General features: G+C 52.0%; 1 protein-coding gene across 1 annotated transcript in view; it reads right to left on the reverse strand.

Annotated features, from left to right (window-relative positions):
- TNPO1 (transportin 1) overlaps positions 1-15,184 on the reverse strand; it is a 1,554,860-nt gene that overhangs the window by 500,874 nt on the left and 1,038,802 nt on the right. The window lies entirely within an intron of this gene.

Genomic DNA, 15,184 nt, shown 5'->3' on the forward strand with positions numbered 1-15,184 from the left:
CCCATGGTTCATCCGCAGGTTTCTCCAACGGTTAAAACATTTAAAATAAAGTTAGATAGTCAACTAATAACTTGGTAAAATAGTCTTTGGTTAAAAAAGCAGTGCTGTCTGTCTATTTGAAGATAGACTTTGAGACTACTGAGATTAAAGGTTCCTCTCCTTCATTTTGGGCTTCTATGTTTATTCTTAGTTGCTTCTCGATACTATCCAAACATTTTACCAGTTTGGTGATCACTTGCGACTGCACAATGTTCAGTAGGAAGCTGACGGCAGATGGTAATGTCCATGTCCCCTTCTTAGTCCACAGGAGCCAGAGCAATCTTCTGAGGTCTTCCAGGAGTATAGGGCTTATACAGAGCAAGTGAGTTATTGACTCCTGGAATAGACCGCACAGTCGACATATTTTCGACTCTGGTTTAACCGCTCATGGTGGCGACAGGTCTAAAGACGCAAAAGAGCCCATCCGAAACTGCAGGTATTTCATTTTGTAATAGGAGGAGAATGGTTCATTAATATATTTTTGTGGGCCTTTTCTGTCGTACCTGCTACGGACCAAGTGGGCATGTTCTCTTCTAGCAAGTGCTCTTTGGTCAGATTTTAGAGATGTAATTTTTACCTTTCTGTTCAGGGCTGTTTTAAACTGAAAGTGGTAATTTTAAATTCCACAGCTCCGTTGAGCGAGGTTGCATCATTGCTTCGGCGAGGGCGTGAGACCAGGCATTTAAGTGGATTGCACTGTCGGAGCACGCAACTTCAAGCCAGATAAGATTTTTCAATGATCCTGGCTCAGCAGACCTTGTGGAGTGCAGATATTTTATTATGCTGGCCATCTGAAACCGCTCTCCTTGAGGTCTCTGAATTAATTAAAGTCACTCTAGATAAGGGCGGACGAGCAGTGCTGGTGCTACTCGATTTATCGGCAGCTTTCGTTACCGTACCCCATGACCTTCTCTTAGATCGTCTTTTGAGGTGCGGTATTGAGCACCTTGCCTTGCAGTGGTTTCGGTCCTATCTCACCAATAGACAGCAAACTGTTTGGTCCCCCCTTTTGAGGCCCGCATTCAAGCTATGAATGTTGGAGTCCCTCAGGGCTCCATCCTGAGCCCTACACTTTTTAATGTGTTTGTGGCTCCTCTGGCAACGTTGGTTGAATCATTCGGCGCCAGTATCTTCTCTTATGCAGACGATACTCAACTGCTATTTACATGTGCCAGAGATGAAGTCCTTGATGGGAAGAATACCAAGCTCTGTCTTTCAGCAGTCTTCAGTTGGTTTAACACCAATCACCTGAAATGCAATTCAGATAAATCTGAAATGATTTTCTTCGGCGGAGCACCTGATGAAAATTGGCGTGACTGGTGCCCACCTAACATGCCCCCGCCCACAAATCTGGCTACCACGGTAAAGAACCTGAGGGTTAAACTGGACAGTAAACTCTCCATGAATGCCCAGGTCCAATCGGTGGTAGGCACATGCTTCGGGTTACTCAGGATGTTACGGAACTTTCTTCCTCTGCTTTCTCAATCTCACAGAAGGATAGTCGTGCAGGCTTTGATCCTGTCTCGTCTCGACTATGTCAATGTCCTATATCTGGGTATACCGGAATTTCTTCTTAATCGTCTCCAGGTGGCTCAGAATGCTGCTGCGCGGGCGATTTTTCTTGCTGACCGACGCACACATACTTCCCCCCTTCTGAGAACACTACATTGGTTGCCAATACGTAAAAGAATTTTCTTCAAGGCTCTGGTCCTTGCCTTTAAGGCTTCTCATAATATCGGCGCACCCTATTTAAGAGCTCGCTGTTTACACTACGTGCCTACACGTTTGTTACGGTCCTCTTCTGCTCACCTGTTTCACACGCCCAGGTTTTATCTTTCACAACAGGGTGGCTGCTCCTTTCAGGTTCTGGTATCTTCACTATGGAATAAACTCCCTATTGATCTGCGCCAGGAAAAGGACCTTCTGTGTTTCCGCCGCAAATTAAAGACAATGCTGTTTTAATATTCTCTATGGCTATTTCTTCAGCTGAATTGGTTTTGTGTTACGGGTCCTATGTCTAGCGCCGGGACACTCCTGGGAGTAGCCGTGCGCTCAACAAATACCTAGTAGTAGAGGAGGAGCCTAGCGCGCAACCAAGATGGCCGCGTAGGTGCGAGGCTCCCGAGGACCTCCGCGACCTCCTGCATAAATCCTGACAGAATCCTGTCCCAGATGAGGGGACTGTATTTGTGAGCCCGAGCAGAGGTGACGCCCGTTTTCCGTTTTTAAATCGGACCTCGGACACCGGCAGGAGCATCGATTGAGGTTTGCGGCCTTCTCCACACCGGCCCCCCGTACTGGAGTTGTGGGGCGATCCGGACACAAAGTGAACAACAGCGGCGGGCAAGGCTGGGTGACTCGCGTACCCCGCACTTTCACTTTCGCGCCCTCCTTGCCGCTAGGCGAGGTTGGGTTGCGGGGCGGTGTGCGGTGGTGTGGTCTCGCTGGGGTGCCCTGCCGGTCCGCCAGCTGCGGTCCGTCCTGCGGAGCGGTGGTCGCTCCCCCCTGGACCCCTTGAACTGGATTGTCGGCCCCCCCCTTTCTTGAGGAGACTGACTCGTCTTGGGGATCGAAACCATGGCCACAAAACAAGATGGCGATCGGGCTAGGATAAAATCGACCCGCCGTGGCGCGGCCCAGCAATCCAACAGTATGGACCGCTACACCCTCCAGAAGGGATCCCCAGAGGCGCCGCGTAGGTCCCCTACGGGCCCGACTGATGCTTCCGCTCTGCCCACGGACCTGACCCTCCGAGACGTCATGGGCGCCATCGCCGAGATGAAGGCCTCGGTGGACCAGCGCTTCGACACTCTGGCGCAGAAGATTGACTCGGTCCTCGTGGACGTGGGCCTCGTGAGGGCTGATTTGTCTAAAACCAACGACCGGGTCGATTCTTTGGCCCACTCTACCACGGGCCTCACAACGGACGTGGCGGCCCTCCAACAGGAGGTGCGCAGGTTTGGCCAGGCGAGCGCCCTGATGAATCGTCGGCTGGAGGATTCCGAGGGTCGGGCCCGGAGGAACAACGTTCGCATTATCGGGGTGCCGGAGGGACGCGAGGCGGAGGCGGCGGATCTATTTGTTGAGGACCTGGTTCTCACCCATCTCCAGCCTCGGGGGCTGAGTAAATTCTTTGCGGTGGAGCGTGCCCACAGGGTCCCCGGGGGTAGGCCTAAGGTTGGAGCCCCTCCGAGGCCTCTCATCGCCCGGATCTTCAATTTTCGGGACAGAGACGCTATCCTACAGACTTCCAGGCTACAAGGGCCGGTCAAACTTGACAATATGGACATCAATTTCTATCCTGACTTCACTCCGGCAGTCCAAAAGCAGAGACTGAGCTTTCTTGGTGTTAAACGTCGCCTAAGGGACCTGAATCTCAAATATGCGATGCTTTTTCCAGCTAAGCTGAGAGTGGAGGTGGATGGCCACACGCACTTTTTTGATCGACCCGAGGTGGCCGGGGACTGGCTAGACACTTTGCCCGGAGATCGGGGCCGGGGGGGTGGGGGGGGTGCGGTTGGTGGGGAGGGCCCGCCGGATCAGGACTGAGGGACTAATGGTAGGCCTTGCTCTGGACTGCGTTGTTGTCACTATTGACTGTTAGGGTAAGTTCCCCTCCTGTGGAGGTCGTGTGGGGTCTCTTGGGGAATCTCCCTCCTCCTCTGGGGGACTAGTTAGTTTTCTTATCAATGGGGCGACAGGCACACTGCACTTTGGGGGGGCTGTTTGGGCTCATGCAGGGGTGCAGGGTGGGGGGAGTTCTGTTGGGTTGGGTGGGTTGGGGTGGGGTGTGGTTCGTTTCTACCGCAAGGCAAACCCGTTATTGTATTGTTGTTTTTGAGATGCTCTGGGGGGGACAAATGATGGCTTCGTTATGTGATGGGGGGTAGGGATTTGACTTTGTTGTCCTGGAATGTTAACGGACTGGGTGATAGGATCAAGCGGGGTGTGGTCCTGCAGTATCTGAAACGGATTTCGCCTGATGTGGTCTTTCTGCAGGAGACACACCTTATTGGTAACTCCTTTTGTGCCATGAATCGCCGTGGCTTTCGCTTGGTGGCCCACTCGGGCTTCACATCAGGCTCACGGGGGGTGGGCATCATGGTCAAGACCTCGCTCCCGCTAGAAATAGACGAGGTGCGCCATGATGAGAGGGGACGCTACACTGTCTTGGTGGGGAGGATGGAGGGCAAGGTAGTTGTCTTTGTCTCTGTGTACGTCCCACCGGGGCTACAGTCCACCACCTTTGCAGATCTGGGACGCCTCCTCCTTGACCTCCCGGGGGGGCTTCTGGTGGTTGGGGGGGATTTCAATGCGGTGGCTTCTGGGACTATGGATCGTCATCCCCCTAGGGACCTCCCCCGGGCACAGGCGTGGTTAGCGGGCCTTTTAGACACACTGGGATTGGTGGACTGCTGGCGTTTAAAGCATCCCACCCAGCTGCAGTACACCTTCCATTCGGGTGCCCATGGTAGCCTCTCGCGGCTTGATTATGTCCTTGTCCCTGCGGCCTATGCTGGGAGGGTGGGAGAGGTGCGCCATCTGGCGCGGGGTATTTCAGATCATTCCCCGCTCCTATTGCACTTGGGTGTCTTCCCGAGGGGAGAGGGCAGGGTAGCCCCAATCAATGCTTGGTACCTGCGTGACCCCACTATTCGTGCTGACCTGATTAAATCATTGCAACGGTATTTTGAGGAGAATGTGGGGTCCGTTCCGTCGGCTATCTCCCTGTGGGAAGCCTTCAAAACAGTTCTCAGAGGGGAGGCCCTCTCCTTTATCTCCCATGCCCGCAGACGCGCACAGGAGGAGGTGACCCGGGTGGAGGCTGAAATTACTGAATTGGAGGGTGGTCTGGGGAGTGGGGTGACTGACGCGGCGCTGCATGTTCTACACCTTAAACAGGCGGCCTATAGGGCCCTCGTCACGGAGGCGGCCAGGGGCCTTAGCAGAGAGCAACAGGGGCGACTGTACGATGTGGGTGATAAGGCTGGCAAACTGATTGCGTGGTTGGATAAGAAGGAGAGAGCTAGTCGTGTGGTCCCGCTGATTGAGAGGATGGATGGTGTACGAATTACTGAGCCGGAAGGCATTGTTTCCTGCTTCGCGGATTATTTCCGCGAGGTATATTCTCCGGTCTCTCCCTGCTCGGAGGAGGATTCCCATGCCCTGCTGCGGGACATCGCGCTGCCCTCGCTTTCAGTGGAGGACAGGGATTCATTGGATGCCGCTCCCACCTCGGATGAAATCGCCCTCGCCATACGCTCGGTCGCCTCGGGCAAGGCCATGGGCCCGAATGGCCTTCCTATCGAATTGTATAAGCTGCGACCGGATGTACTGGCACCTCACCTCCGCGCGATGTTCCTTGCGGCCCACTCGCGGGGCTCCCTCGCGCCGGACCAGCGTCTAGCTACCATCGTGGTTATCCACAAGGAGGGGAGACCGCGAGACCGGGTTACATCCTATCGGCCGATCTCGCTCTTGAATGCGGAGCCCAAAATCCTCGCCAAGGTGCTTGCCAACCGGCTGGTCGGCGTGGTGGGCGATCTGGTCCACCAAGACCAGTCCGGCTTTATTCCCCATCGCAACACGGCCCTTAACCTGCGGCGCTTGCACGGGGTGCTCGCGCGTGTTCCATTCGTGCGGGAGCCGGCCATCTTGGCGTCCTTGGACGCCACCATGGCGTTTGACACGCTCGAGTGGCCGTACATCTGGGCGATGTTGGCGAAATTTGGATTTGGCCCGGGATTCATCAGCTGGGTCAAATTGTTGTACTCCGACCCATTGGCGCAGGTGGTGGTGAATGGTCGAGTCTCGGCCCCATTCGTGCTGGGACGGGGCACGCGACAGGGTTGCCCCCTGTCGCCGCTCCTGTTTGCACTGGCCTTGGAACCCCTGGCGGAGTGGCTGCGGTGGCACCCTTCTATCCGTGGTCTCCGTTGGACCCCTGAGTATGAGGACCGCGTGTCCCTCTACGCCGACGACATCCTGTTGTACTTAGCCTCCCCGCGTAAATCACTGATTGTCCTGGTCGATGTTCCGCGCTCCTTCGGCCGTAACTCAGGTCTTGTCATCAACTGGGCTAAATCCTGTGTCTATGTGCTTTCCGGGGAGGCTCCTGTTCTCCCGCGGGGCTGCTCGATCCAGATTGCCTCGCAGGGGTTTCGTTACCTGGGCGTCTATATTACGCTGGACCCGGTGGCCCGCTACGAGCGGAATTTGCTTCCCCCCCTCCAGCGCTTGAAGGAGGACGTCGCGCGCTGGCGGCGCTTGCCGCTTTCGCCGCTCGGCCGGGCGGCATTGTTCAAGATGATGTCATTACCGCGCTTTCTGTACGCTCTCCAGAACTCGATGGACCTGGTCCCGGCGCGTTACTTCCGTGAGGTGGAGAGTTTGCAGCGCCGCCTGTTCTGGGACGGGAGGCCGCGTATAGCCCTGGCAAAGTTGACGCTCCCGTGGTATGACGGAGGGATTGCCCTCCCGGATATTAAGCGGTATTACTGGGCCTCCCAACTAGCTGCAATTAATCACGGCCTTTACGGGCCCGCCTTAAACCCGGCATTTGAAATGGACAAGATGCTCCTGCCCGGTGGCGATTACAATCGAGCGCTCTACACTAGCGTGCCCGATTCCCGCCTGACGGGACCCACGCGTGTCATGGTGCGAGTATGGCACGCGGCCAATGCAGCTATGGGATGGAAGGACCGTTTGACCCGGGCGTCACCGTTGTATGCGTCTGAGAGGTTGGGCTCCCTATGGACCTCGAAGGGCTTCGATAGGTGGGACACGATAGGCATTAGTACAGTGGGGGACCTCTGGACGAGGGGAGGATTCAAAACATTCGAGACACTGCAGGCGGAGTTTCAGCTGCAGGGCAGTGAATACTTTCGATACCTGCAGGTCCGTCACGCACTGGGTTCTGTCTTCCCAGACGTGGCCGCCATCCCGGAGTCCTCCCCACTGGAGGATAGAGTGCTAGATGGCCACGTTCCGGACAGCACGATCTCCCTCATTTACAAGAAGTTGATTAATGACCGCTCGGGCTTACTGACTGGGCTCCGCGAGGCTTGGGTTGCCGATGGGTTGGAGCTGGACGACGAGGACTGGATTTCCGCGGTGGCCTCCCCGAAGGAGGTGGCCATCCCGGCTCGCCTTCGCTTCGTCCAGCTTAAGATACTTCACCGGGTGTACATGACGGGGCCAGGGCTTCTGCGTATGGGCTATGCCGAGGATGGACTGTGTAAGCGTGGGTGCGGTGCATTGGCGACTTTTTTACATATTCTGTGGGAATGTCCGAGGGTGGAGCGATTCTGGCGTGGTGTGCATGAGGTCCTGCGAGCGGTTACGCATGTCGTGCTGGTGCCTGAAGCGAGGAGATGCCTGCTGAATGTGTGGGAACCGACCGACTACTCGGTTCCGCAGACGCGATGGGTGACGCTGGGTTATATGATTGCTAAACGTGACATCGCTCAACTGTGGGGATCCCAGAGGCCCCCGGCAGTGTCGGCCTGGAAAGAACACATGGATTGGTGCATGTTCCGAGAGAAGGTGGTGTATGTGGCGCGGGGTAAGCCTGGGGCGTGGCTGAAGGTGTGGGGCCCCTGGAACGCCTACCGCGGGGGTATTTGCGAGCCGCCATTGTTGCCTCCCGCTTCACCAGCTCCGTCCCCCTAGATGACCCCCTCCCTCAATCCCGGGCACAGTGTTTTCCCAGTCCCGGACCTATTCCCCTTCCCCTCCTTCGATTTTAGTGTATGGTTGGGGTCCCCCCATTTGAGGAGCATATGTTGTCACTTTCGCTCTCGGGTTGCCTTGCGGGTGTGATTTTATGTTGTTGTGTTGTATAAAACGAAACCGTATTGTGGGCTCAGAGTCATGTGGCCCACGTGGTTGATACCTCCTGCTTTAGCGTCTCTGTAACGCCAAGTGCCTTATTGTATATATGTCATTTATTTCTGTCACTTTAGCGGCCGGTCGGAAGGTTGTAGGCCCATACCTGTATATATTTGAGATTGTAATAAACGGTTTCAAAAAAAAAAAAAAAAAAAAAAATACCTAGTAACATAACGTAACATAACATCTGTACGAACAGTTGATCCTGTAATGCAAATTCCATCCTGATCTGAGCTGGCGAGGTACTGTAAAGGTAAATGGCCTCTAAGGGTGGGACAATAAGAGATGCAGCCCTTAGAGGCCTTCCCTGGTCACAGTGTCCTTGGTACCCATGGTACCTTTTACAAGGGGGTTACATGTGGCCAGGGTGTTGCCAATTGGGTTTTGTATCAGTACAGTTTAGGGAAAGAACAAAGGCCCTGGGTACCTGGTTGAGAGGAACCCAGGGCACACTCAGTCAAAGTACAAAGTAGTCCCCGAAGCCTTCTCCACGTGGCCTTCTGGTAAAAAATCTTAGAATCTGGTTTGATGAAAAGCTTAGCTTCGGCAGCCAAATCAGTACATTGACAGGTAGCTGTTTCGGTATTCTGTAGCTATTAAAAAAGTTTCTGCCTCTTCTCCCCTTAGCTGCAAAGAAACGGTTACTCGTGCGCTTGTCACCTTCGGTATTGACTATGCTAATGCACTTTATGTTGGTCTACCGGGCTTCCTCCTGGACAAATTACAGGTGGTCCAGAACACCGCTGCCAGAATGCTTCTTGGCCTCACCAAACGAACCAGTGTCAGGCAGCACTTGCTTAGTCTTCATTGGCTCTCTGTGAGAGCAAGGGTTAAGTTCAAGGCCCTAGTAACGGCCCATACTGCCCTGAATGAGTATGGCCCTGTCTATATTAGGAAGCGCTTTCAGTTTTATGTCCCCAGTAGATACCTGTGCTCGTCAAACATGCTAAGGGCAGTTATGCCCAGATTCCTCCTGAAAAGGAAAGGCAGCAACTCCCTGGCCTATCTGGCTGCGGAGGCCTGGAGCTCTCTCCCGCTTGACCTACGCAGCCTGCAGGATCCCATTCAATTTAGAAACAAACTAAAAACGTTCATTTTCAACTAAATTGTTCTCAGTTTGTTTTGTTTCTTTCTCTCTGTTTTACTTTGGGCTCGCGCCGGGACACTCTTTTGAGTAGCTATGCGTATTAAAAACTTTGTTAACATAGCATCTTGTTAGCTCAATCTAAAGGGAAGTTTGGCAGAGAAGAGGAAGTTAACAAAGAATCAATAGGCCAACCTCGGAAGAGTAAAGCAGCATGGCTTGAAAGGACAAAATGATCAAACAGCAGAATAGAACCAAAAAGTGGCTTTTTGCGAGGCAGAGAAAAGAAAACTAGCAGTATGGATAACATGAGATGGCAAGGAGATGCAGGTGAACCACACCTAAGTTTTCATTAGAGCCAATCATAGGATGCATCAATGTTCAAAGAGCTGGCTTACTTGGAAGAGATTAGATAGAGCCCCAACCCCACTGCTTGTCGGGACATAACAGAAGAAATGCTGATGACAAGGTCTCTCTACAGTGACCCAGGACATTTTTTTCACAACTCTGGGGAAAATAAAGGAAAGCAAGGGAACAGGGAAGGCTAACTGAATCTTCATTGTCACCTCCCCCACCCCCAAACTCTTGAGAACCCAAAGAGCAGAACAAAAAGACACCCTTGAATGCCTACTGCGAGGATTTGGGTGTATTATATGGTATGGTTGTGAAGACTTACAGTGGAATACACTGGCAAAAATTGCCTTTGGTCCAGTCAGGCTGTTTTGCACAACTTTAAGCTCAACCCTGGGTAGCAATAGTTTCGAGCAACAAGGCTTGAACAAAGGAACTTAGGGTCTATTATGATGTAGGGCGGATCGCCACCGCCCGCATGGCGGTGACGATCCGCCCTACATCATACCCCGCCCGCCTCCCATTATCCCCCGCCATATCATGATGGCAGGGGGGGGGGACCACGGCGGACGGCAAGACCAACTGCCGCTTTTCCGCCCGGTCAACGGGTCGACCGGGCGGAAAAGGGTTGCATATGGTGGCGGTATCTGCTAGACACCGCCAGCCATATTAGGATGCCAGCGGGAAGCAGCCTTTCCGTGGCGGCGTTACCACCACGGAAAGGCATGCGGATTCCTGAGTTGGGGGCCCGTTGCAGGTCCCCTGGATGTGGGGGTGGGGGGTGGAGGGGCACATGGGGGGTACCTATGGTACCCCCCTGCATTTGCATGGACCACGTGGCAGCCACCGGGCGATGCCTGCCACGTTGTGCATGCAAATGCACACAGTGAAGCCACAGCATGGTGGCGAGCAATGCTGTGAGCACCGACGTCACAATGCTGGGAATAGAGGATGCCACCGCCACGGTGTCATCCTAATTGTTGGTGCGGGACCGCCGCACCACTGGCGGCCATCCTAATAGGCCCCTTAGTATAAGATACCCCCATGCCCACCCGGCCACCAAAGCGTATTCCAGTCCAGTTCCAACCTTTATGCCACCGACTTTAATGGAGTGGTCCTGATGCTGAGGATATAGGAAGAAAAGATGCACAAGGATGCTCTGGTTGCGGTGCCGTCGACCGGGGTGCTTTGTGGTGATTCTTCTGTCCACAGGTCATATATGGGCAACAGAGGTCAGGGTACCTTGAAGTCCTCTTTGAGATCCTGGAAGGATGGCTGCGGATGAGATACCGGTCTCTGTACAAAGCAGTCCTTGCAAAAACCTTTAGGGGGGGCTAATGTACCGCTTGAGAGACCAATCTGGACTCTGAAGACACACCCGGGTCCAGCGGACTCCGGTGCACCTTTTGGCCATTGAGGATCAGTCTCTTGGGGCGCCCAGTGGCAGTCAACAGATTACTCTGACGTGACTACCAACTTGCATGTTTGGACTTCATCGGTTTTAATGTCCCTTCGCTAGCCCTAAAGTGGAGCATGTACAGTTTAGCCGACAGGACAGTCTCACTTTGTGTAGTCCAGGGACAGCAAGGCAGTGCTCCTTCCGTCCTTGTTCCAATTTTACCGTGATCTGAGGTTCTGTGTGCCATATTTACTCCGGGAAAGTGCCCTGAGGGGACAAGCTGGTCAGTAGCCAATCGGCTACCAGGTCACCCTTTCCCTTGGTGATGACATTCCAGCAATGTGCAGCATATGGCAATCCTAGAGTGCACTATTCTGGTTACTCTCAACATGCTGAACATTTCCTCGACTGTGTGGAGCTTGGTAGCCCACCCTAGAGGTGTGGCTATCTGGGAGCTATACACCCACAGGAAAACTGGTTTGGGCACTGGTCTCGTCTCTCTGGCCCGGTCTCCAGTCTGTCTACCTAAACAATGGGCAGCCCCTCGAGAATGCTATCACCATTTGCCCATCAAAGGAGGTTTCGCCTTTGAAACTTACCTTTTGAGCTCACACCCTGAGTGGCTTCCTACAAGGGGGAGGTGACACCTCTCCCTACAGCGGGCAGGGCCGGACTGGCCTTAGCGGGCATCGGACGTTTCCCCGGTGGGCCACCAGGGTGAGGGCCAGTTTTGGGCTCCTGGAGGCAGTTTTTGTTACCCGGGGCCGGCAATATCGGCCCCCTGTAACAAAATCGTCTGAAACCGGCCCTAGCAAACAGCTCTGCCGCCTCCCCCCGACCTCCAGGGGGGCCGGACGAGCAATTTGCCAGGGCAGGTTTTGGTTCCCAGTACGGCCCTGGCAGCGGGCTGCTATTGTTTCCAAGCCTGGGAGTCATTCACACGACCCCCTAGGCGGGCAGAAAGGAAATGCTACATACCAGTATGCATCTGTCCTTGCCATGTAGAGCTATAGATTTGTATACTTGTGCATAGATCGCCATCTGGTGTTGGGCGCGGATGTTTGCACTTTATTTTCGTCTTGGAAGAAGTCTTTGTAGTCACAAAGTAGGTGACTCCTTCTCATGACGATAGTGCGCATGGGCATTGACTCCATCTCCAGATTGTTTTGCCATGGAAGGTTATGGAGTTAGTAAGAAATATAAAGGATGTCCATGTGTAATGTATCTAAGTAAGATAGTACTGGGACAGATAGAGGTATCCGGAGAGGTGGGTGGGCATATATGTATCTACAGCTCAACATGCCAAGAACAGATGCATACAGGTAAGTAGCATTTTCTGTTCGACACATACGAGCTGTGGATCGTATACTTGTGCATAGACTATACAGCAGTTACTTCCTTAGCGGTGGCTACCTGTATCTGTTGCAATGGTTTGAAAAAGTGTTCTTAATACAGCTTGGCCCACACTAGCTTGTTGTTTTGCTTGCACATCTACACAATAGTGTTTTGTTAAAGTGTGTGGTGTAGACCAAGTTGCTGCTTTGCAGATGTCATCTAAGGGAATGTTCTCAAAGAATGCCATAGAAGCCCCTAGTTTTCGTGTGGAGTGAGCCTTATGCGGAATGGTTAAGGTGCCTTTGGCTTTAGCATAGCATATTTGGATGCATTTAACAATCCACCTTGCAATTCCTGTTTTTGAGGAAGGGTTGTTTTTGAGATAGGGTTGCCCTTATGAGGTGGGGAGAAAGCCACTAAAAGTTGTTTTGTGTTTCTAAAGGATTTGTTCTTTCAATGTAGTAAAGTATTGCTCTTTTTACGTCTAGCGTGTGAAGAGCTTGTTCTGCTACTGAGTCTGGTAGTGGGAAATACACTGGGAGTTCTACAGACTGGTTAAGGTGGAAAGCGACTTTAGATAGGAATTTTGGGTTAGTCCTAAGAACCACTTTGTTATGATGGATTTGGAGAAATGGTTCTTGTATGGTTAATGCCTTGAGTTCACTGACTCTTCTGAGAGAGGTGATCGCAACTAGGAAAGCTACTTTCCAGGTGAGAAATTGTAATTCACATTTATGCATAGGTTCAATTGGGGGACCCATGAGTCTGGTAAGTACCACATTTAGGTCCCATACTGGAAAGGGTGGACCTCTAGGTGGAATTATTCTTTTAAGTCCTTCCATAAATGCCTTGATAGCTGGTACCTTAAACAAGGACAAATGTCTGTTTTGGAGATAGGCTGATTTTGCAGCGAGATGTAATCTAATGGGTGTATACGCTAGGTTACATTGTTGTAGATGCCAAAAGTAACCGAGGATGATTTGAACAGAAGCATCTAGTGGGTTGATTTTGTTATTTGTACAGTAAATTACAAATCTTTTCCACTTTGCGACATAGCAGCTCTAGTGGTAGGACGTCTAGCCTCTTTAATGATGTTCATGCAGTCTGGAGGGAGATTAAGGTAGCCAAACTCAGATTCCAGGTGCCAGATCGCAATGTTGAATTGACTGGGATCCGGATGACTTATCTCTCCATGAGTGAGAACCTTGGGTGAGAGGCGTAACTTTGGATGAGGAACTATTGATAGTTCCAAGAGGGTTGTGAACCATGGCTGTCGGGCCCATGTTGGAGCAATGAGGATCATTTTGAGGGAATGCTGTTTGAGTTTTCGAACCACTAGCAGAATGAGCGGGAGAGGCGGAAAAGCGAAAGAAAATTTGCCTGACCAGTTCATCCATAGTGCATTGCCTTTGGACAATGGGTGTGGATACCTGGATGGGAAGCTTGGGTATTTTGCGTTTTGGTGAGTGGCGAACAGGTCTATTTCTGGGTGGCCCCACATTTGAAAGAATGGAAGCAGAACTTGAGGAGGAAGTTCCCACTTGTGGACCTGTGCTTGGCAACTGAGTAGATCTGCAATTTGATTGTGTACTCCTGAGAGGTATTCTGCAAGGAGATATATGTTTTGAGGAATGGCCCATTTCCATATGCTTCGAGATAGGTGTGAAAGCTGCAGAGAGTGTGTCCCCCCCTGTTTTTGTATGTAATACATTGCTGTCATGTCTGTACGGACCAGGATAGCTTTGTTTAGGAGGTGGAGTTGAAAATATTTCAACGCTAGGAAGATTGCCAACAATTCAAGGTAATTTATGTGGAATTGTTTTTGTTGAGGGGTCCATATGCCCTGAATCGTATGGGTTTGAAGATGAGCTCCTCAGCAGGTGAGCGAACCGTCTGCTGTTAGCACTATCTGTGGAACTGGTTCGAAAAACTGCTGCCCTTTGGAAAGGTTTTGTGTGTTCCATCACTGCAGAGAGTGATGGGTGTGGTCGTCTACCAACACCAGATCTGTTAGCTGACCTTGAGCCTGGTTCCACTGACGTGCCACACACTCCTGTAAGGGACGCATTTGGAGTCATGCATATGGGACCATGAGGATGCAAGAGGCCATCATCCCAATTAGCTGCATGAACACTCGCGCTGGTAGTGAGTGTTGAGGCTGAAATTTTGCTATTAGAGCCTGTGTGGTGCTTATCCACACTGGGTTGGGGTATGCTAGAGCTTTTGAAGTGTATATTGTAGCCCTAGAAACTGTTGTATGCTGGACGGTTGGAGATGGGATTTGGTGAGGTTTACTGTGAATCCCAAGTCGTGAAGCAGTTGGATTGTTTTGTGTGTGTGTTTCACACAGCTGCTGAGCGACTTGGCTTTTATGAGCCAGTCGTCCCGGTAAAGGAAGACATGAATGTGCTGTCTATAGAGGTTTAGCGGTCTGAGGTCTAATATGCGCCTGAGAGATCCGTCCATTTTTGGAATTAGGAAATAGAGGGAGTAAAACCCTGTGCCTTGTTGAGGCAAGGGGACTGGTTCTATTGCGTATTTTTATAATAGAGAGATAACCTCTTGTTTGAGAAGTGTTAGATGTTCAGAGGCCATTGGACATTGTCTGCGAGGAATATTTGGGGGAGTAGAGGCGAGTTCCAGGCAGTAACCACACTGGATAATTTGTCTTACCCACTTGTCTGTTGTGATTGAATTCCAGACAGGTAGGAACTGTGAGAGACGTCACCCCGACAGGAGTGGGATGATCGGCGTGGAAGTGCAGGGAAATCACTGTTTGGTGGTAGGGGAGTTGTGGTTGTTGCCGCAACCTCTTCCCTTACCATTGTTGCCTCTGTAGCCTCTGCGAAAGTATCCTTTGGAGGACATTTTAGTGGGGCTCTTATATGAAGAAGAAGGATGATCTGAGCCAATGGTTTTGGAGCCAGCTCTGTAGAAGGAGCGGCGAAAAGAACCTCTAGGGGAAGGAAATTGTAAGGCCCCCATGGACTTAGCTGTGTCTATCGTTTTTCATGTTTTCTAAAGAGGAGTCAACTGAGGGTCCGAAAAGATGCTCTTGATCAAAGGGCTGATTTAAAATAGCAGAT

Source organism: Triturus cristatus, chromosome 2_1 (assembly GCF_964204655.1).
Source record: "Triturus cristatus chromosome 2_1, aTriCri1.1, whole genome shotgun sequence".
Classification (NCBI taxonomy): Eukaryota; Metazoa; Chordata; class Amphibia; order Caudata; family Salamandridae; genus Triturus; species Triturus cristatus.